Raw genomic sequence first — 23,589 nt, forward strand, 5'->3', positions numbered from 1 at the left:
GTACATGTGACCATGTGCTGATAATGAGGCCCATCCCATTGAGCCTTTTCTCTAGTCTGTCCAACATTTGATATCCATCTTCCCACTATCTACCTACAGAAAACTCCTATCTGACCCTGCTAAGGCCTCTAGTTATATAATTCACATACCTACTTCCTTCCAACACCAAGCTTCCCAAATGAGCTGTTTTGTGAACGGACCATTCTTTTTTTTTTGAGGCTTTTGCAACCTGGCTTCCAACTATTATTAAAGTAGCCTCTTACTCTAGTAAATCTGTTACCAATTGCATACCAGTTGTTAAAGGATATCTTCCAAATTTAGCCAGGAATTTTTGAATTTTATTAAATAGTATTTTTAGTTATCTATAGAAATGATAACATGATTTTTTACTTTACCTATTATGATGAATTATATTAACTGGTTTCCTATTTTTTTAATTAATTCATTCATTTATTTTTGGCTGCATTGGGTCTTCGTTGCTGCTTGTGGGCTTTCTCTGGTTGCTGCGAGCGGGGGCTACTCTTCGTCGCAGAGCGTGAACTTCTCATTGCAGTGGCTTCTCTTGTTGTGGAGCACAGGCTCTAGGCACGCAGACTTCAGTAGCTGTGGCAAACGGGCTCAGTAGTTGTGGCTCGCGGGCTCTAGAGTGCAGGCTCAGTAGTTGTGGCACACAGGTTTAGCTGCTTCGCAGCGTGTGGGATCTTCCCAGACCAGGGCTCGAACCCATGTCCCCTGCATTAGCAGGTGGATTCTTAACCACTGCGCCACGAGGGAAGCCCTAACTGCTTTCTTATTATTCGTTTCCATAGATCATGCTTATGTTTCTGAATAAAACATACTTGTTAGAAAAATAAAGTAGCCTCTTCTAAAATCACAATTTTCCTCTATATTGTTCTTCTATATTGATTATTTCCTCTATCCTTGAACTAAATAAAAATCATTTAATATTGGCTGGTGCCAAATACATATTTATTTATTCAACAAATAATTACTGAGCCCTTCTAGGACAGGCACTGTGCTACCAGTGGGGAAATAAAAGTGATTCAGATATGGCCCCTGAGCACAAAGATCTTGGGAGCTAGCTAACCAGTGACCCCAAATAATCATATCATAATCATAACATGTGATATATACTACAACAAAGGCAAGTATAGAGTGCTCTGTGAGCACATAAGAAGAGTATGTAGAGAAAGTGAAGGAAGGTCTGGATCTACAAAGTAAGGTCTAAGCACAGTTGGGATGGGGTTGAGTGAACCTATGATTTCAGGAAATGAAGGAAGTATGATATGGCATGAGCAATGTGGGAAAACAGCACAGAGATGAGGGTGAGGTGAGCAAGGCCTATTTTGGAAGCCATGCTGTGGCAGGGCAATATTCAGAAGTAATAAACTAGTTATTTCTACGTATTTTTTTTCCTCCAGTTGTGGGAGAAGAGCAGGAACAAAGATTTAAGTACCTGATAAAGAATCCCTTGGATGTGACTGCAAAACCAGAAGGGAAAATCTGTAGAATAATGACCAAGACTTAATGAGAGATGAAGTATTAATTGGAAGAAGAGAAAAGAAAGGATTACCTACACCAATAATAGGGAGTGTCAGGAAAGTCCTCCAGTATAGAATACCTATCCTCTTGCTCCACTGATTCCCCACCTGGGGGCCCTCTACTTTCCCACAGTCCGGAAGACCTATAAGACCACTGGAGAGAGGATGGGGGCTTGGACACCCCCAAACAAGGTGGAATGGAACAGAACCACTTGGAAATGTTCCCTGTGAGTGGATCAGCTATGGACACAGCACTTCTGTTACAATATGAAGAAACTGGAGCGAAGGGAGTCATGGCAGACTGGATTTTATAAAGATCACTCTGACTACAGCTGGTGGAGGAAGGAAGCACATTGGTTAGATGTGTGGCTGCACACAGGAGGTAAACAAAAGGATTCCAGAGATTTACAGAAGATTAAAATCTATGCAGTTTAGGGATAAACTCAATGTTTGCACAATAAAAAAAATCAAATAAAATTATATACCTACAATTATAAAACACAAAGTATTCAATATGTGTATCATTCAATCTATAAATAAGGGTGCTGTCATGGATCCCAAAATCATACAATGTCAGAGTTGCAAAGTATCTATAAATTCATCTAATCTGGCCATGGCAAGCAGGTTTCATCTCACATGAAGACTCTAATTGATGTCACTGGTCCATCTGAATCATCCTGATTCCTTCCTTTCTTTCATTACTCACATCTACTTCATTAATAATTCTATCTGTTCTCCCACCCACTTTATTTCTTGAATCAGTCTACCTATCTCCATAGCCACTGTTACCCTAGTCTGAAGTGCATCATTTCTCACTGGGATGATAGCAACAGCCTCCAAACTTGTCTTCCCAAGGCCCATCTTGCTCCACATCAATCTATTGTCAACACAGTTATCAGAGTGATCTTAAAATTTTGGAAGAAAATCTGGCAGTTTCTGTCAAAATTTTAACTGTGAACTGTCTTTGACCTAGTAATAATTCCACTTCTAGGAATATGTTTTATATATATGTATAAAATATATATCTATCTTGTTCAATTATATAACTATATATATATCACATAATCACTATAGTATTGTATGTAATAGAAAAAAAAATGAGAAAAAATTTGTCTAGAAAAAGAAGTTAAGGAAACAACTGGTATAGTCAGAGTACGAACCTCTATGCAGCCATTAAAATTTAGGGGGCAACAGACCTATATGAACTGCCAGGGAGACCTTCAAAATATATTGTTATGTGAAAAAAAATTTGCACAAGCACTATATGAAATAACTCAAATTTTCTAGAATTTTGTCTTTAATCAAACTTTTACATATCACAAATTTAAAAGCCAATCAGTACTATAAGGCTATAACTAAGAAAACAACAAAACTCAGCAGTCTTGTAATCCATCTCTCCCTACTCACAATTCCTGCTCCCCAGAGGCAACTGCATCAACTTTTTGGGCTGTTTATCCTGAGATTTACTTTATATTTTCAAATAACACAGTTACACTACTAATTCTATGTATTTTAATTACCTTTTGTCTTTCAACTCTAGAAAAGAGTAGAAATAGGCTTGCAAAGTAGCAGCATAGGATGACCTGGACCCCTGACAACTTCATGAAGCTCCCTGTCCTACTGGCCCTGAACTTTAGGCTTCCTTTAAGTGCTATTATTTTGGATTTTCTGCCACTCACAGACAAACTTAATATTTTTAAAATTGAAGTATAGTTGATTTATAATATATTAGTTTCAGGCATATAACATGATGATTCAATATTTTTATAGATTATACTCCATTTAAAGTTATTATAAAACATTGGCTATATTCCCTGTGCTATACATTACATCCTCATGTCTTATTTACTTTATACCTAGTATTTTGTACCTCTTAATTCCCTTCCCTTATCTTGCCCCTCTCCCCACTGGTATTCACTAGTTCTCTATATCTGTGAGTCTGTTTCCGTTTGTTATTTTTATTTATTTGTTTTATTTTTTAGATTCCACATATAAGTGAAAACATACAGTATTTGCCTTTCTGACTTATTTCATTAAGCATAATACCTTCCAGGTCCATCCATGTTGTTGCAAATAGCAAAATTTTATTCATTTTTATGGCCAAATTTCCACCATGCGTGTGTGTGTGTGTGTGTGTGTGTGTGTGTGTGTGTGTACACTACATCTTCTTTATCTGTTCTTCTGTTGATGGACACTTAGGTTGCTTCCATATCTTGGCTATTGTAAAGAATGCTGCTGTGAACGTTGGGGTGCATATATCTTTTCAAATTAGTGTTTTCATTCTCTTGGGCTATATATCTGACAAACCTAACCTTAGTAAATTCAGAAGCCGAAAGGAAATTCTGCCGATCCAGATGACAAAGAATGCTATGAAATGTGGAGATGGAATAACAACATGTAACATTTATGTGCCAGGATCTGCCTTAAACACTTTATGGTTATTAAGTCACTTAATTCTCATACGAACTTTATGAGGTACTACTTAGATAAAGAATTTACGGCAAGAAAGGTTAAATAACTCACTCTGCTAACAAAGGTGAAACTAGACAGGGCGGCAGGCAGTCTTAGCTTTACAGCCCATGCTCTTAGCCATACAGGTAGCTATGGAAGGACAACATCTAAAATCACCCTTGGGGATGCTAGCAGGGTAACTGGGTAGCACTCACATTCGTGCAACTTTGTGAAAGCACCTTCTTTCTTCAAATGCCTAAAATGTCTTTTAAAATGAAGTTAAAAGCCCCCATTAGGAATTTGCATCTGGAATCTTAACTGAAAAATTTCTGAGACTAACTCAGTTTATCAAATATTAGTACTTACAAACTAATCAAAATTTACTGATAAACCAGGTCCAAAACTGAGTACTATTCTAAGGTCAGCATTAACAGTTTAAAAAAATTTTTTTTTCACTTAAATTAATTTTAAGTGCAAAGACTGAGTCAATATAAAGGAAAATAGAAGTAACCATAACTGTACTTGGCCATAGCTTAACCTCTCAGGGGGGCCTGGGGCTGCAATAACTAGAGACAGGAGGAGAAAAAACTAAAATAGCTTTATTTTTCTTAACATAACAGATTTACAGAGATATAATTCACATACCACAGTTTACCATTTAAAGTGTACAATTCAATGATTTTTAGTATATGCAAAGAATTGTGTCTCCATTACTACAATCAATTTTAGATTTTTTTCATCACCCCAAAAAGAAACATACCCATCAGCACTCACTCCCCATTCCCCACCCGACCCCCCTTAGCCCTAGGCAACCAATAACTTACTGTCTCTATAGATTTGCCTATTCTGGACATTTCATATAAGTAGAATACAACTAGCCTTTTGTAGCATCTATCAGTACTTCATTTCTTTTTGTTGTCAAATATTATTCCATTGTATGGCTATACCACATTTGTTTATCCATTCATCACCTGGTGGACATTTGGGTTTTTTCCACTTTTTGGCTATTAAGAATAACGCGGGCCTCCCTGGTGGCGCAGTGGTTGAGAGTCCGCCTGCCGATGCAGGGGATACGGGTTCGTGCCCCGGTCTGGGAGGATCCCATATGCCGCGGAGCGGCTGGGCCCGTGAGCCATGGCCGCTGGGCCTGCGCGTCCGGAGCCTGTGCTCCGCAACGGGAGAGGCCACAACAGTGAGAGGCCCGCATACCGCAAAAAGAAAAAAAAAAAAAAAAAAAAAAAAAAAAAAAAAAAAAAAAAGAATAACGCTACTATGAACATTCGTGTGTACACATTTTACGTAGATATATGTTTTCATTTCTCTTGGGTATACACCTAGGAGCGAAATTGGTAGGTCATACAGTAACTCCACACTTAGCTTTCTGAGTAACTGCCTGACTGTTTTCTATTCCTACCAGCAGTGTATGTGGGTTCCAGTTCTTCCACATCCAAGTCAACACTTGTTATTATATCTTTTTTATTATAATAATAAGTGGGTATAAAGTAATATCTCATCATGGTTTTGATTTGCATTTCTAATGACTGATGTAAACTGTTTTATTTATTACTGCTAAAAATCCTTATTTTTGAAGAGCTAACAGGATTTTATTCATTATCATCTTAAAAAATCAAGTCTGCCCCTCTGTGACCTGATGTTGAAAAACAATTCTCAAGTCCATGATTAGTAAGCCAGGCTGGACTTCACGATCATTGTTCACTTGCTGGCCTTGGATCTTTGCTCTTCAAAGGATCTGTTATAACAGATGTGACAAAAACCACCACCTAACAAGAAAACATAACTCATCATAATAAAAATCACTAGCTGTTCAACTGGTTCACTAGCTTGTGCTTCGCTACCATTTCTTTCCATTCCTTGATGGCTAGAGTTACTGTGCATGTTATTTAGAGCTACAGAGCAAAATCTGAGATACAGGCAATTTTTAAGACCCAGTTTATAAACCTGAAGCCCAACAGAGTCAAATTTGATTCTACATACCATTCTTTTTTTTTTTTTTTGCTGTACGCGGGCCTCTCACTGCTGTGGCCTCTCCCGTTGCGGAGCACAGGCTCCGGACACACAGGCTCCGCGGCCATGGCTCGCGGGCCCAGCCGCTCCGCGGCATGTGGGATCTTCTGGGATCGGGGCACGAACCCGTGTCCCCTGCATCGGCAGGCGGACTCTCAACCACTGCGCCACCAGGAAAGCCCTGATTCTACATACCATTCTTAGTATAATGGTGATCTACCTCTCTGAATCTATCTCCCTCTCTCCCATCATCCCCAAATATCTCTAATAAAGACAAGTGCTTAGGGAAACAGCTTCTGGAAAAAGAGATCTAAAGAAGGTTTAATTAGTTAAAAGGTTCTTTATTATATTAAATTGGGCAGTTGAAGATTATGTGAAAGCAGAAAGGCACCTTAGTACTCTCATCTATCTTGTTCAATTTGTTCTGGCTAATCAAATGTTCTATTATGTAGAATTTCTATATAAGATCAACAAACATGCTCCCTAAACACTAAAATCTAATTGGATTGATTCCCAAACCTTCTTGGTGAATAAGTGAAAAACTAAAGTAAGGGTAAAGGACAACTAACTTTTGGCTTGGATACCACTGAGATGGAGAATAAAGAAAGTTCTGAGGCTAGTGACGCTGACCAAAAATGGAGTCAGACTAGATGTGGTCTATCTTTTTACAGACATGCTCTATTTAACCTTTTTTCTTGAAAAATCTCATCACCAATGACCAGCTTCATTTCTTTTTCATTTAATAGAAAAAAATTTACATGGAATGAGCTTTTTTAAAGTATTAACTATTTTATAACTGTTTCTACCACTTTTGCCACTTTTGTGGTTGATATCTTGCTTCTTGTGGGGTGAAACTATAACACATTTAATGATCTAAACTAAAGGAAGCCGACTCCAAAAAAAAGCAGGAAAAGTTGGGACATTCTTATTTTCTTCAAGCAAGGAGAGAAGTCTAAAAAGTATCAGTGCTGACCACCTGTAGAAACTAAGTAACATGAAAAAGATGGTAACTCTTTGCATAGCAAGACTTTAACTTTATAAAAGATACAAAATAGGGCTTCCCTGGTGGTACAGTGGTTGAGAATCGGCCTGCCAATGCAGGGGACACGGGTTCGAGCCCTGGTCTGGGAAGATCCCCCATGCCACGGAGCAACTAGGCCCGTGAGCCACAACTACTGAGCCTGCGCGTCTGGAGCTTGTGCTCCACAACAAGAGAGGCCGCGACAGTGAGAGGCCCGCGCACCGTGATGAAGAGTGGCCCCCGCTTGCTGCAACGAGAGAAAGCCCTCGCACAGAAACAAAGACCAGAAACAGCCAAAATTAAAAAAAGTACAGGTACAAATTATTATTTAAAAAATAAAGATACAAAATAAACACGTTTCTAAGCTTTTGAGGTCAGCAAATGCAGAAATAAATTTTCTTAAGGGTCTAGGCAGTTTGGTAAAGCACTGTGGTGGCATCCACTGGATAATAAATAAAGCTTTCTCCTGAGTAGAGCTCAGGCACCAGATGCAGCGCGGCCATGCTCCTCACTCTTTGGGCGGCTGGTAGCTCACTGTCACCCTCTGTCCCTTCCCCATTCTATTGGATCTCCCTGACACCTAACACTGTGGAATAGCCCTACTTTTGAAATTCTCCTTTCCACTGTCTTGGCCAAACATTTTACATGTCTCCTCACACCTTTCTGGTTCCTTTCTGGAAGCCTCAGGCTTCCTTCTTCTTCTTTTTTTTTTTTTTTGCAGTACGCGGGCTTCTCATCGTTGTGGCCTCTCCGGCTGCGGAGCACAGGCTTCAGACACGCAGGCTCAGCGGCCATGGCTCACGGGCCCAGCCGCTCCGCGGCATGTGGGATCCTCCCGGACAGGGGCACGAACCCGTGTCCCCTACATCGGCAGGCGGACTCTCAACCACTGCACCACCAGGGAAGCCGAGGCTTCCTTCTTGGGCCATCTTTTCTGCCTTTTCTGCACAACGTTTGTAGCAATGTCATTCTGTTCCTACACACACACACACACACACACACTCAAATCTATTTAAATAGTCCTACCTTGTTCCTGAGCTCCAGACTTCTATTTCTGGTTGCCTCTGGGGGTTTGCACTTGAATCACTGAGGCCAAATCTGTACAAGGTCTCCCTGTCACCATCACCACCAAAGTCCGTCTCTACCTTCTCCCTCCGCTTCACCACGTTACCCTTCCCACCCCCCACCACACACACACACATTCAATTGAGCACAAAGACTTGCTGAGCCTGCTCCTGAAATCTGTGTCCACTCTCTATGCCTCCTCTAGCCTCTTTAAAAGAACACCCCCAGCAAGCACCCCGTGTAGCTTCCATGCAAATCTGGAAATCTTCCAAGTACAGACTACTAACCACATCACTCCCCTGATAAATAAAATCTCTGACAGCTTGCCATTGCCTCTGCATAAGGTCCAAAATATTTCTTTCAAGGACTTTTCACAATCTAACTTTTATTTCACTTTCCTAATCTTAATGCCTGCCACTTCCTGCCTCACCAAGCTACAGATTTTATAATCTGAGGTTTCTGTGCCCTTGCTTCTCCTTTAAACCAGCCTACAAAATATTCCTGTCTTTCTGTGCCTGGCAAACAGCACTTGCTTTGTTGGTCTTTGTTCCCAGGTAGAATGGGAGCTTCTCAAAAGTAGTGGTCATGTCTACCTCATCTTGGAATCTCTACAGTGGCCTTGGAATCAGTACAGTGGTCTGACACACAGTAGGCACACACATGTTTGAGTTGAAGTAGGGAATGTGTTGCTGATATCCTAGGACCAATATTTCTCAAACTTCTTTTTTGACAGTAAAAAAAATTTAATGTATAGAAACTGAAAGTAGAATGGTGGTTACCAGAAGGTGGGGGTGGAGGGTGGAGAGGGAAGTTGTTGTTATAGAGTTATAGAGTTTCAGATTAGTACAATAAAAGTGTTCTGCATATTGTCTAATTTTCATGCTTTCATTCATTTACAACATGCACCTTCCCCTTACCCTTGCAGGTTTCCCCTTTCCCTTGTAGGTTCATTCTCCTATGCCTGTCCTTTAAAACTAGGGTCCTCAAAGTGTCTGTCAGTCAGAGGCCCTCTGCTTCTCACTCTGTTCTCTCACCCTGGAAGATTTCATTCATACCTACAGCTTCAAGTAACGACCCACTCTCATACCTCTGGCCTAGATCTCTTCAGCGAGCTCTAGATGAGGATATTAGATGACCAATTTGTCATCTCCTGCTTAACTCAGGAGACCTCAAACTCATATATCCACTATCAAGCTCATGATCTTCCCATCTTCCCAAAGCTGAAGGCTTTCTCATGTTCTTTATCTTAATAAAGAGCACTGCTGTCCATTCAAATGCATAGGCCAAAAAATATAGGTGTCTTCTTTGATAGTTCTCTCTCTACATACCCCATATCCAATCCATCCCTAAGACCTGGCCATCATCTTACCTTCTACATGAGCCCTGAATCCACCTTCAATACCCAGCCCCTTCAACTCATGCAAACATCATCTCAAGCCTCAATTATAGTAATAGCCTCTTAATAAGTTACCTGTACCAGCTCTAGACCTCTCCAAATCCCTTTTCTACCTAGCTGCTAGAATGATCTTTTCTAACCATAATCCTCATTACTCACACCCCATGATGTAAAATTATTCAGTGGCCTTCTCACTGGTCTTCAGATAAGGACAAAAATCTGATCATGCTCTCCTTACTCTCTGCATTCTGGCCGCCACACTGGTCTTCTCACCAAGATCCCTCTCACTTCAAGGGCTTCTCTTAGAATGCTTTTCTCACCACGTTGCTTAGTTAACTCCTATTTCAAACTTTGGAATTGAGATAGTAATCACTTCTCTCAGGGAAGCCATATTTGACCTACCTGGTGAGCTCAAATTCCTATTACAGGCTCTGAGGAAACAAAGTGCCTTTCCTTCAAAGCAGTGAAGCCACAGGTACAATGCTAGAACAATCTAAGTGATTATTTGGTTGATGTTGGTGTCCCCTACAGGACTGTGAACTCTTCCCAAGGGAAGGAGTTAAGTCTGTTTCTACTTACCAGTGTATTCCCAATGCTTAGCACATGACAGATTTTCAGTATATATTTGCTGAATGTGTTTTTATTAAATACCTACTGTGTGCCAGAAGTACATAAAAACATTCATCTTCCAGGGACTTCCCTGGTGGTCCAGTGGTTAAGACTCTGCACTTGCAATGCAGGGGGTATGGGTTCGAACCCTGGTTGGGGAGCTAAGATCCCACATGCTGCAGGATGCGGCCAAAAAAAAAAAATTCATCCTCCAGAAAACCTGTAGAGTTGATGATCACAAGCGTAAAGATTTCAGTGAATGGACAATCAGGAATCCAAAGACACTATGAAATGTCCTTAGCAGCTCTATTCATTGTCACCAAACACTGGAAACAGATGAATAAATAAAATGTGGTACATCTATACAATAAAATACTACTCAGCAATTTAAAAAAAAACAAACTATTGATAACATAACTTGGATGAATCTCAAAGACATTATGCTGAGTGAAAAAAGTCTCAACATATACACATTGTATGACTATTTATATAACATTCTTAAAAAGACAAAACTAGTGACAGAGAACAGATCTAGTGACAGGCAACAGTGGTTGCCAGGAGGTAGGGGTTAGTAGAAAATGCGACTATAATACCACAAAGTGGGTTTTGGGGGTGATGGAATTGCTCTATTTCCTGATTGTGGTGGTGGTTACACAAATCTATATATGTGTTAAAATTCACAGAACTATAGACCAAAAAAGTAAATTTTATTGTATGATAGTATTTTAAAATAAAAATAAATTTAAAAAGAAAAGAAAGAAAAGGTGGTTGACTGATGACCAACAAATCAGATAACCCAGATGAAATTAACAAATTCCTAGAAACACATAAATTACCAGAACTAACTCAGGAAGAAATAGAAAATCTCAACAGAGCTATAACAAGTAAGGAGATGGAATCAGTAATTTAAAAACCTCCTGGGCTTCCCTGGTGGGGCAGTGGTAGAGAATCCACCTGCCAATTCAGGGGACACGGGTTCGAGCCCTGGTCCAGGAAGATCCCACATGCCGCGGAGCAACTAGGTCTGTGGGCCACAACTACTGAGCCTGCGCGTCTGGAGCTTGTGCTCCGCAACAAGAGAGGCCGCGACAGGGAGAGTCCCACGCACCGCGATGAAGAGTGGCCCCCGCTCGCTGTAACTAGAGAAAGCCCTCACACAGAAACGAAGACCCAACACAGCCAAAAATAAATAAATAAATAAAATAAAAACCTCCTAACAAAGTAAAGTCCAGGATCTGATGGCTTCTCTGGTGCATTCTTCCAAACATTTAGAGGAGATTTAATAATACCACTTCTCCTGAAACTCTTCCCCCCAAATTAGGAAAGGGTATATTTCATAATACATTTTATGAAGCCAGCATTATCCTGAAACTAAAGCCAGACAAAGATACCACAAGAAAAAAACCTACAGATCAGTATCTCTTATGAATACAGATGAAAAAATCCTACAAAACAAAACAAAAACAAACAAAAAAACCCACTAACAAATTCAACCAAATCCAACAACATTATAAAGATTATATACCATGACCAAGTAGGATTTATCCCAGGCATGCAAGGGTGGTTCATCATAAGTATATCAAGGTAATGTACCATAGTAATCCAGCCATTGCTATTTTGTTGATTCTAATTCTGTGCTTTCTAATCAAAGTTCTTATTGACAATCCAACTTCCTAAAGATTTTAATATAAGCAGGTTCCCCGGGTTTGGGGAATATGAGTTCTAGGATCAAGAGGAAAGACTGCCTAACCAATTATTACACCAGACACTGTGGTAGGTATATAGCATATATCATCTTTAATTTTCACCACCCTTGAAAAGCAGTCAAGAATTCCCTTCTTAAGAATGAAAATACTGAAGGTCTGTGCTGTGACAGAGCAAGGATAGAAAGCTGGGTCTACCTAATTCCTGAATAAGTCAGTTTCCAATGAATTTAATTAACATGAGTCAGTCATCAAGGTAATGAGCATATATGGGTGCATTTAAATCTACTTTCTGGACCTGAAAAACAGAGAAACACGCCTTAGAAGTGGTGATTCAACTCAAGGAGAATATTCCTTTTTTATAACATTCCTGCTAGCCCCTAACACTAACTCTTGCACTTGGCTCAATTCAGGCCCTAATCACCATTCACTTGTATTATTACAGTGGATTGCAATGCAGTGTCCCAGCATCCACTCACACCCTGCTTTGGACCAGTCCTCCACACTGTTGGACCCTCCTAGGGTCCAAACATGACAACATCCCTCCCCTTTATAAAGCTTTTTAATAGGTCCCCAAGCCACAGCAACATTTCCCAAACTGTGTAGCCACAGAACTGTTTTAAACTGATAGACCATCAGTTGGCACTCACAATATCTACTGAATGCTTGGATTAGAGCAGAGAGGAAAAAACGGCATCAGTAATGGATGAAAAAAAAAAAAACCTTTGTAAATGAATGAAAAAAACAGATTAGAAAAATTAAGCCATTTTCTCTTTCTTACAAACAAAATTTCATGTTATAATGAGAACACAAGACATGTCACAGACTAGCATGTAATTAAATGGAAAGCACAGACCATGCCAGTTAGTATATCTGAATCATGCAATAAGATGCAGATCCCAAGTCACATGTGTGTTCATGATGTCCCAGGATTCTTAATTTTTAGAATTATACATATATGTGTTTACAATTTCTTACTTTTATACTTTAAAAATATATTTTAGAAGAAAAATTACTGAATTGTTGCTTTTCTTTAAGTCCCGTTAACATCTATCACGTTGGCATTCTCCAGCTTTAGCAGCTGCAGGGCAGCTTGGGAGCTTGGTTAAATGCACAGTGTGCTACAGCTGCTTTCCAGGTCATGCTGTTCACCAAAGAGTGTAGCAGTATAGTTCCTTATGTTTAAGAAAGAGAGAAAGGAATCTAAATAGATGCATCCCATTTGTGTCTCTGTGTGTGTGTGTTTTTAAATGGAATGATATAGATTTTATTTAAAAAGTTAAATGTCAGTAGTTCTTCACTTAACTTTCGCTATCCCTGAAAATCACCTGGGAACTTGTAAAAAATACTGATGGCTGGGTCTCACTCTCCTCCAATTCCTCTCCCAAATTATGAATTAATTGCTTGGATGTGGAGTCTGAGCATCAGTATTTTTAAAAAGCTCCCAAGGATGAAAATCACTGCTACAGTGGAGGGAATCAGGTGGAAGCTACAAGGGTAGAAGTCAGGCTTCTCTGAATATACCTTATTTGGTTGACTTTGGAACCATGTAAATATTTTACATAATTATAAAATTAAATTTGAAAAAGCAATGCCCAAAACACAAAGCAAACTAACTGTATATTTAATTGGGAGGAGAATCACACAAAGAACTATTTCAAATGACTTTAATTGGATATCCTAGCGGGGTATACTCTAAAGATAGCAAGCACTGAAGAAATAGTTTTCAGAAATAATACTGCTAGTCTACGATTCTGAGACTGTTATGTGGGCATTATGGGATAAAGAAAATGAGTAATTGTGTTACTGAATACTGGGATTTCTGGCATTAAAGGATATACATTAGGTTGAGTAAAAGCATTATAGTCCTGAGTTTAAATTGGAAATATGACTAACCTCTGGAGTAAAGAGCAGCCCTACCATGCATTTTATGATCTCTACTATTTTTGTCTAAAGAGAAAAAGGGTTCCTTGAAGACATTGCTAATTCCTGGTCTGGAGCTAAACATGTAACAAGACTGGAAAATGTTCTACCAGAAATCAAGGACACTGTAAAAGACTGCTAGGATCATGTCAAAAGGAATTAGGAGAAAACCTGAAGAGGTTCCCATGACACAAAGATAGGATAATATGAGCATCAAATAAGAACAAAATGACAATGGATAAAACATCAAATACAGTTAAATCTTTAAATTTACACTGATTTGTTACATGACTTCATTTGCCATTTTTGGCAGATGCTAGAGAACCAACTTATTCTGAAAACAGGTAGATAAAAGCAAGGACTCATTGTTTTTCCTGCCTTTTCTGAACAAACTATTCCACAGGGTAACCTAAGAGTTAATGAGGGGAAGTTTTTCCAGCTTATGCATGAAGAAGGAATGATAGAGGGACTTCCCTGGTCCACTGGTTAAGAATCTGCCTTCCAATGCGGGGGACATGGGTTCGATCCCTGGTCAGGGAACTAAGATCCCACATGCTGTGGGGCAACTAAGCCCACACACCACTACTACTGAGATTGTGCACCTCAACAAGAGAGCCCACGTGCTGCAACTACTGAGCCCCACGCTCGGAGCCTGCACCCCACAACAATAGAGCCTGTGCACTGCAACTACTGAACCCACACACTCTGGAGCCCGTGTGCCACAACTAGAGAGAAGCCCACGTGCTGCAATGAAAGAGCCCACATGCTGCAATGAAGATCCTACATGCCACAACTAAGACCCAATACAGCCAAATAAATAAATAAATAAATAAAATATTTTTTTAAAAAAAGAAGGAATGATACAATTAGAACAATGCCATTTGCAACCTCAGTGAATTAACGGATATAGCCTAGGCAATGATCAACATGAACATCAGCATCATAAATGAGAGACCAGTCAGCCTTAAGTGCCTTCTAATGGAAAACACACAAACAGCCATGAAATAGCTGGTGGGGGTAAGGGAGTGGGGTGGGAGAGGGACAAACCTGAATCTGATCAAGCCTATACAGCAGTGGTTCTCAAACTTTATTTTAGGGTGCATCAGAATCATTTAGAAGACTGCAGGGCCCCTTCCTCAGAGTTTCTGATTCAACAGGCCTGGAGTGAAGCCAAGAATCTGTATTTCTAATAAGTTTCCCAGATGATGCTGATGTTATTGATCCTGGAACCTCATTTGAAAGCCACTGCTCTAGTGCCAATTATGAAATTAGAGGAAAAACAGGGGATGGGGAACTTTTTTTTTTTTTTTTTTTTTTTTTTTTTTTTTTTGCGGTATGCGGGCCTCTCACTGTTGTGGCCTCCCCCGTTGCGGAGCACAGGCTCCGGACGCGCAGGCTCCGGACGCGCAGGCTCAGCGGCCATGGCTCACGGGCCCAGCCGCTCCGCGGCATATGGGATCCTCCCAGACCGGGGCACGAACCCGTATCCCCTGCATCGGCAGGCGGACTCTCAACCACTTGCGCCACCAGGGAGGCCCGGGGATGGGGAACTTTGATACAAACATCATGGGGATGCAATCAGCAAACTGTACATTGTGAAAAAAATCTACAAAATAAACTTTATTCTACAAATAAGCTTCAAAGGAAAAAAGAGAGAGATCAAGAAAGATCCTATAGGGCTTCCCTGGTGGCGCAGTGGTTGAGAGTCTGCCTGTCGATGCAGGGGACACGGGTTTGTGCCCCGGTCTGGGAAGATCCCACATGCCGCAGAGCGGCTGGGCCCGTGAGCCATGGCCGCTGAGCCTGTGCTCCGCAACGGGAGAGGCCACAACAGTGAGAGGCCTGCGTACCGCAAAAAAAAAAAAAAAAAAGAAAGAAAAAAAGTAGGAAAGAAAACAAGCATTTCTGTAAGGGGACGGGGGAACCAGTGGACAGGGTAATTCTTTTCTTTTTTTTTGAAGTTTTTTGTTTTTTTTGTTTTTTGTTTTTTTTTTTCTTTTTGCGGTATGTGGGCCTCTCACTGTTGTGGCCTCTCCCGTTGCGGAGCACAGGCTCCGGATGCGCAGGCCCAGCGGCCATGGCTCACGGGCCCAGCCGCTCCGCGGCACATGGGATCCTCCCAGACCGGGGCACGAACCCGTATCCCCTGCATCGGCAGGCGGACTCTCAACCACTGCGCCACCAGGGAGGCCCTTTTTTGAAGTTTTGAATTTTATTTTATTTATTTTTTTATACAGCAGGTTCTTATTAGTTATCTTTTTTTTTTTTTTTTTTTTTTTTTTGCGGTACGCAGGTCTCTCACTGTTGTGGCCTCTCCCATTGAGGAGCACAGGCTCCGGACGCGCAGGCTCAGTGGCCATGGTTCATGGGCCCAGCTGCTCCGCGGCATGTGGGATCTTCCTGGACCGGGGCACGAACCCGTGTCCCCTGCATCGGCAGGTGGACTCTCAACCACTGCGCCACCAGGGAAGCCCGAGTTATCTATTTTATACATATTAGTGTATACATGTCAATCCCAATCTCCCAATTCATCCCACCACCACCACCCCCCAGCCACTTTCCCCCCTTGGTGGATAGGGTAATTCTTATACAGGTGGTCCATTTACCACTCTGCAAAAGCACTGCCCTAACACATACTTCCAGCCAGTAAACACAGTCACTTATTCTGAAACAACCGTTGGCACCCACAACCCCCTGTCCCCATCCACACTAGTACACTGGACATCTCTCTGGTCCTAAAGTACACACTGCCTAGAAGACCCATCTCTAACCCAGCCCCAATGTCCTGTTAAAGAAGACAGCGCCATTCCAAGGGCTGAGCATTCCTTCTCTATCACAGCACACAAAAATCCCATGTGTCTACTACATCACATAAAAAGCTCCTAAGTTGTAGGGATGGGGAATTTCCTACCACTTTTTGTCTAGTACAGACCTTGTCATACACAGACACTAAATGTAAATGGGCTAAATGAATGACTGCCTATTACCCGGGCTGGAAAGGACTAAAAGCCATGCCCCCTTTCTTGGGTACATCATCTCATCAACTCACTTCTGGCCACCAATTTAAGTTGAATTATAACAGGAATATAAAACTATTCTGTCACCAACTGGTGAACTTCAGTACAATTCTGATGTTAATGACCCAGAGTAGCATCAGATTTCATAGTTCAAGGACATGGTTCCCAACAAGACTGTCCTTACTCCAGTTGCACTTTGGTGGTCCACAGGCCAACAACATTTCTGAACAAGTGGCTACAAATTCAGAGGTTCCCACAACTCCTCAGATTTGATTTGCTAGAACAACTCACAGAACTTTAGAAAGCACTATACTTATTATTACAGTTTTATTAGAAAGGATACAAATCAGGACTAGCCAAATGAAGATACACATAGGGCAAGGTCTGGAAGGGTCTTGAACACAGAGTTTCCATGCCCTCTCCTCATAGAATCAGGGTGCATCAGGGACTTCCCTGGTGGTCCAGTGGTAAAGAATCCGCCTTCCGATGCAGGGGACACAGGTTCGATCCCTGGTCTGGGAACTAAGAACCCACATGCTGTGGGGCAACTAAGCCCGTGGCACCACAACTACAGAGCCCAGGCGCCTCAACAAGAGAGCCCGTGGGCCACAAACCACAGAGCCCACGCGCCCTGGAGCTCGCGTGCCACAACTAGAGAGAGAGAAACCCGCACGTCACAACTAGAGAGAAGCTAGCATGCCACAACTAGAGAGAAGCCCACACGCCAAAAAGAGCCCACGTGACGCAACGAAAGGTCCCATGTGCCGCAACTAAGACCCGATGCAGCCCCCCCAAAAAAAGGAATCAGGGTGCATTACCCTCCTAGCATATCACCAACCAGGAAGCTCCACCAAGCTCTGATGTTCAGAGCCTTATTGGGGTTTCATTCCATAGATATGATTGACTGAATCAGGGGCCACGAGATTAACCTCCATCTCCAGCCCCTCACCTTTCCCCAGAGGTCAGATTGGCTCAAAGCCCCAGTGTTCTGATTATATGGTTAGTCTTTCTGGTGACCAGGCCCCATCTTGAATCATCTCATAAACATAAACTCAGGTATGATCCAAGAAGGCTCATGAAAAACAAAAACACTCCTATCACTTGGGAAATTCTAAGAGTTTTAGAAGTTCTGTGCCAGGAATCTGGGACAAAGGCCAGACACATTCTTTATTATTCAACAAAAACAAACTGTGAAAACTCCCTAGCCAACTTACAAAAATAAAGACAAGCATTTAAAAAGATATGCAAGACCACTCATTTTAGGGTGCTAAATCCCATTCTCACTTATTAGCATTTCAGATACCACTCATCTACTAGACTTATACACCATTTTTACAATTTGGTATGCATTAAATTGAACCATACTCTGAGAATTATCTACAGATTGCTAGAAAAAAACCCTGGAGCATCACCAACCAGATGGGGCTTCTCTTTCTGGTTGAGAAACCAACCCATTAGTTGAGCACTGGACACTTGGTCTAGTGATGGCAAGACAAATCAGCTGCCCTGTTAATGATCATGGAGTCACCAAACAAAAAAGATTCAATAATCTTTCTGAAAAGAGCCATCAAGAACATGATAAAACGTGATAAATATATCTATTTACAGCATGAAGCAAATTCTCCTCTAATCATAATTTTACTTTTGTTTAAAAATAATGTATGCCTCAAAAAAAGTGTTTAATTATAACACTACAAACTGAACAATAATTCTCCAGCCACTGGTTTATCCAAAAAATCTTCATCCAAATTCTGACATCACTAGTCACTGTCTTCACATACAGTATCTTGTGGGTATCACATCTCAAAACTGTTGTTAACAAATTCCCTGGCAGATATCAGGTCTTGGACTAAGAAAAACTCAAGCCATCTATTTTTTTTTTTTTTCGGTACGCGGGCCTCTCACTGTTGTGGCCTCCCCCGTTGCGGAGCACAGGCTCCGGACGCGCAGGCCCAGAGGCCATGGCTCACGGGCCCAGGCGCTACGCGGCATGTGGGATCTTCCCAGACCGGGGCACGAACCCATGTCCCCTGCATCAGCAGGCGGACTCTCAACCACTGCGCCACCAGGGAAGCCCAAGCCATCTATTTTTGAATCTTAAATTCATTTAAATGGAACCTCAAGTGCAAAAGAAAAATTACAAGCTAAACACGCCTACCTTTTTTAAAATTCCAGAGTCATACACTAAATTTTACACTAAACAGGAAAAAAATACATGAGAAAAACTTATTGTGATATAATACGCAAGTACAGCCCTAGCAGACCACATGTTTTTATCTTTTTTAATTTGAAGTATAATTGACTTACAATATTATATTAGTTTCAGACATACAACACAGTAATTTAATATATTTATATACTACAAAATGATCACCATGGTAACTCGTTACCATCTGTCACCATAAAAAATTATTACAATGTTATTAACTATATTCCCTATGCTGTACATTACATCCCTGTGACTTACTTGCTTTATTACTAGAAGTCTGTACCTCTCAATCTCCCTCACCTATTTCATTCATCCCCCAACTTCACTCCCCTATGGTAACCACCAGTTTGTTCTCTGTATCTATGAGTCTGTTTTAATACATTTGTTCGTTTTATTTGTTAAATTCCACATATAAGTGAAATCATACAGTATTTGTCTTTCTCTGTCTGTTTTGCTTAGCATAATACCCTCTAGGTCCATCCATGTTGTCATAAATGGCAAGAGTTCATTCTCTTTTTTAGCTGAGTAATATTCCACTGTGAATGTATACCACATCTTCTTTATTCATTCACCTATCAGTGGGCACTTAGGTTGCATCCTTATCTTGTAAATAATGCTGCCTTGAGTGTAGCGGTGCATTTATTTGTCTGAATTAGTGTTTTTCTTTTCTTTGAAAAAATACCTGGAAGTGGAATTGCTGGGTCATATGGTAGTTCTATTTAAAAATTTTTGAAAAACCTCTATACTGTTTTCCCTTAGCTTAAATATTCACCTCTATGAGATTCAAGTAAGTAAAAGACAAGGCCTTGAATCAAGGGCACAAATAAGTAAAACCTTAGGGCTTCCCTGGTGGCGCAGTGGTTAAGAATCCACCTGCCAATGCAGGGGACATGGGTTTGACCCTGGTCCAGAAAGATCCCACATGCCGTGGAGCAACTAAGCCCGTGCGCCACAACTACTGAGCTTGTGCTCTAGAGCCCACGCACCACAACTACCGAAGCCCGTGCATCTAGAGCCTGTGCTCCACAACAAGAGAAGCCACCACAAAGAGAAGCCCGCGCACCACAACGATGAGTAGCTCCCGCTCGCTGCAACTAGAGAAAGCCTGGGCACAGCAATGAAGACCCAATGCAGCCAAAAATAAATAAATAAATAAAAGAAGTAAAACCTTAAATTACCCTTTAAATTAAATAACAGCTAAAGCAAATAACACTCCTCTCCAGTTTCTGAATATGAGATGTCCCCAGTTTTTCTCTCCATTCTAAGCCACCTCTCCACCTGCCATTCTAGGACCTTGCTCCATCAGATGCTACCTCTCCACTGGCTCATTTCCCTCTGCATGTGAACATGCTAATGGTGACTCTAACCTAATAAAACAAAACCAAAGACCTTCCCTCATACCTGTGCTTCTTCAAGCTACCACTAGGTCCTTTCTTTACTTCTTCAAAATGTACTCCCCATTCTTTGTCTGAGTCTTCTGCAGCCCCCGTCTCCCTCCCTCCCTCCCTCCCTGTCTCTCTCTCTCACATACACACACACACACAAACACACACAAACTCCCTGACCCACTGGCACCTGACCTCTTCTACCACAACCCCACTGAAGCCTCTAATCCTGTCCCTGGAATTACAGCTGGGTCCAATCGTTTCAACACTGGCCTTACCCAACTTGACCTCTTCACTGCTTGCAACACCACTGACGCCCAGTTAGTTCCTACCTTAGCTCCCATCTCTGTGCTCCCACAATATACTCTGTGATAGCAGTCTCCAAAATCAGCTCCTCAGTCATAAACTCACTCATGTACTCAACAAGATCTTTTTAAGTATACATTATAGGCCTGGCTGTATGCTAAGTGCTGAAGACAAAACAAAGAAAATGAAAATTCCCCATCCTCACAGAGCTTCTGTTCTATTGAGAGAAAAATAACAAAAAACAAATAAGAATTCTAGATCATTACTTGAGCTCTAATGTAACCACATGGGGTGCTACTGAACCCCAACAACAGAGGGACCCACTCTAGGCAGGGCAATCTGGAAAAGCCTCTCTAAAGCTGAGGCTTAAATGAAGAGGAGCCAGCTGGTCAGAGCCACAGATGAAAGATTCAGGAAGGACCAACAGCAATCACAGACTACTTAGAGAGAGCCGGGCAACAAGCGTAGCAGGCAAGGATGGATAGGGCTAGAGAGAGAAGTTAGAGAGAAAAATATGGATCAAATCTTGCAGGACTGCGTGAACCACGGAAGATATGTGAATTCCATTCCACTTGCAATGAGGGGATTTGAACTGAAGATTGATATGATCTGGTCTCCATTTAAAAAAAAATCTCCCTGGCTACTGGGTGGAGAATGAATTAGAGAGAGCAAGGCATTTGAGATAAGAAACTTCTGTGGTTGTCCAAGGAAAAGAAGAGAGCTAGGGTAGAAACACAGAAAAAGCAGACTAGGTATGAAACTCAAAGTACAGCAACAAAAGAAAAAAACAGATAAACTGAACTTTATCAAAATTTAAAACGTGTGCTACAAGAGTGTAAAAAGACAACTCACAAAATGGGAAAAATATTTGCAAATCACATATCGGGTAAGAGACTAATATCCAAAATATATAAAGAACACTTACAATTCAACAACAAAAAGACAAATAACCCAGTTAAAACATAGACTCAGGACCTGAATAGACACTTCTCCAAAGAAGATATACCAATAGACCACAAGCACATGAAAAGATGTTCAACATTATTAGTCATTAGAGAAATGCAAATCAAAACCACACCAAAGGGGCTTCCCTGGTGGTGCAGTGGTTAAGAATCTGCCTGCCAAGGGTTCAATCCCTGGTCCGGGAAGATCCCACATGCCGCAGAGCAACTAAGCCCATGCGCCACAACTATTGAGCTTACACTCTAGAGCCCACGAGCCACAACTACTAAGCCCACGTGGCACAACTACTGAAGCCTGCGCGCCTAGAGCCTGTGCTCCTCAACAAGAGAAGCCACTGCAATGAGAAGCCCACACACCACAACAGAGTAGCCCCCACTCTGCCACAAGTAGAGAAAGCCCGCGTGCAGCAATGAAGACCCAACGCAGCCAAAAATAAAATAAATAAAATTTAAAAATAATAATAATACTGTATTGTATATCTGAAAGTTGCTAATAGAATAAATCTTAAAAGTTCTCATCACAGGGGCTTCCCTGGTGGCGCAGTGGTTGAGAGTCCGCCTGCCGATGCAGGGGACATGGGTTCGTGCCCTGGTCCGGGAAGATACCACATGCTGCGGAGAGGTTAGGCCCGTGAGCCATGGCTGCTGGGCCTGTGCGTCCGGAGCCTGTGCTCTGCAACAGGAGAGGCCACAACAGTGAGAGGCCCACGTACCACAAAAAAAAAAAAAAAAATTCTCATCACAATAAAGTTTACCTGTGAGGTGATGAATGTTAATTAATCAGTTTACAATATATACATATATGAAATTATGTCATATACTGTAAAGTAATACGTTATATGTCAATTAAATCAACTATACTCCAATATAAAATAAAAATTAAAATTTTTTTTTTAATTTCCCAGTCTGATATTGTGATATAACAAGAAATATATATTTGGCCCAGATTCCTGGCAGAGCTCCTAAAACCTCTGAAATTTCCTCAGTGATAGAGGTGAGAGGAGAGTCTTTTGTTATTCAAAATAAGCTGCTTTCAACCAAACTGAGTTTATGCTAATGAGGTGACACTTGAAAGATGAAGACCGGTTATGAGAAGAACAACCCTGTGATTAGAGGGCTGGAAATTTCAGCCCTACACCTTGACCTACAGGGAGGGACCATCGGGATTGAGGGATTGAGTTCATCCTTGATGATTTAATCAATCATGCCTATGTAATGCACCCTTCATTAAATTAAATGCACCTTTCATTAAAAACCCTAAATGAGGGCCTCCCTGGTGGCGCAGTGGTTGAGAGTCCGCCTGCCAATGCAGGGGACACGGGTTCGTGCCCCGGTCCGGGAAGATCCCACATGCCGCGGAGCGGCTGGGCCCGTGAGCCATGGCCGCTGAGCCTGCGCGTCCGGAGCCTGTGCTCCGCAACGGGAGAGGCCACAACAGTGAGAGGCCCGTGTACTGCAAAAAAAAAAACAAACAAAAAAAACAAACCCTAAATGAAGGGGTTTGCAAATGTTTTCTCCCATTCTGAGGGTTGTCTTTTCGTCTTGTTTATGGTTTCCTTTGCTGTGCAAAAGCTTTTAAGTTTCATTAGGTCCCATTTGCTTATTTTTATTTTTATGTCCATTACTCTAGGAGGTGGATCAAAAAAGATCTTGCTGTCATTTATGTCAAAGAGTGTTCTGCCTATGTTTTTCACTAAGAGTTTTATAGTGTCCAGTCTTACATTTAGGTCTCTAATCCATTTTGAGTTTATTTTTGTGTATGGTGTTAGGGACTGTTCTAATTTCATGCTTTTACATGTAGCTGTCCAGTTTTCCCAGCACCACTTATTGAAGAGACTGTCTTTTCTCCGTTGTATATCCTTGCCTCCTTTGTCATAGATTAGTTGACCATATGTGCGTGGGTTTACCTCTGGGCTTTCTGTCTTGTTCCATTGATCTCTGTTTTTGTGCCAGTACCATATTGTCTTGATTACTGT

At 41.3% G+C, this 23,589-nt stretch overlaps 1 protein-coding gene and 1 non-coding gene across 2 annotated transcripts in view; one reads left to right on the forward strand and one right to left on the reverse strand.

Moving 5' to 3' along the window:
- Positions 1-23,589, reverse strand: part of PRKAR2A (protein kinase cAMP-dependent type II regulatory subunit alpha) — a 78,273-nt gene that overhangs the window by 46,123 nt on the left and 8,561 nt on the right. The window lies entirely within an intron of this gene.
- Positions 10,197-10,269, forward strand: TRNAA-UGC (transfer RNA alanine (anticodon UGC)). The gene has a single exon. It is a non-coding gene; the product is annotated as a tRNA-Ala (tRNA).

Source organism: Mesoplodon densirostris, chromosome 10, assembly GCF_025265405.1.
Source record: "Mesoplodon densirostris isolate mMesDen1 chromosome 10, mMesDen1 primary haplotype, whole genome shotgun sequence".
Lineage (NCBI taxonomy): Eukaryota > Metazoa > Chordata > Mammalia > Artiodactyla > Ziphiidae > Mesoplodon > Mesoplodon densirostris.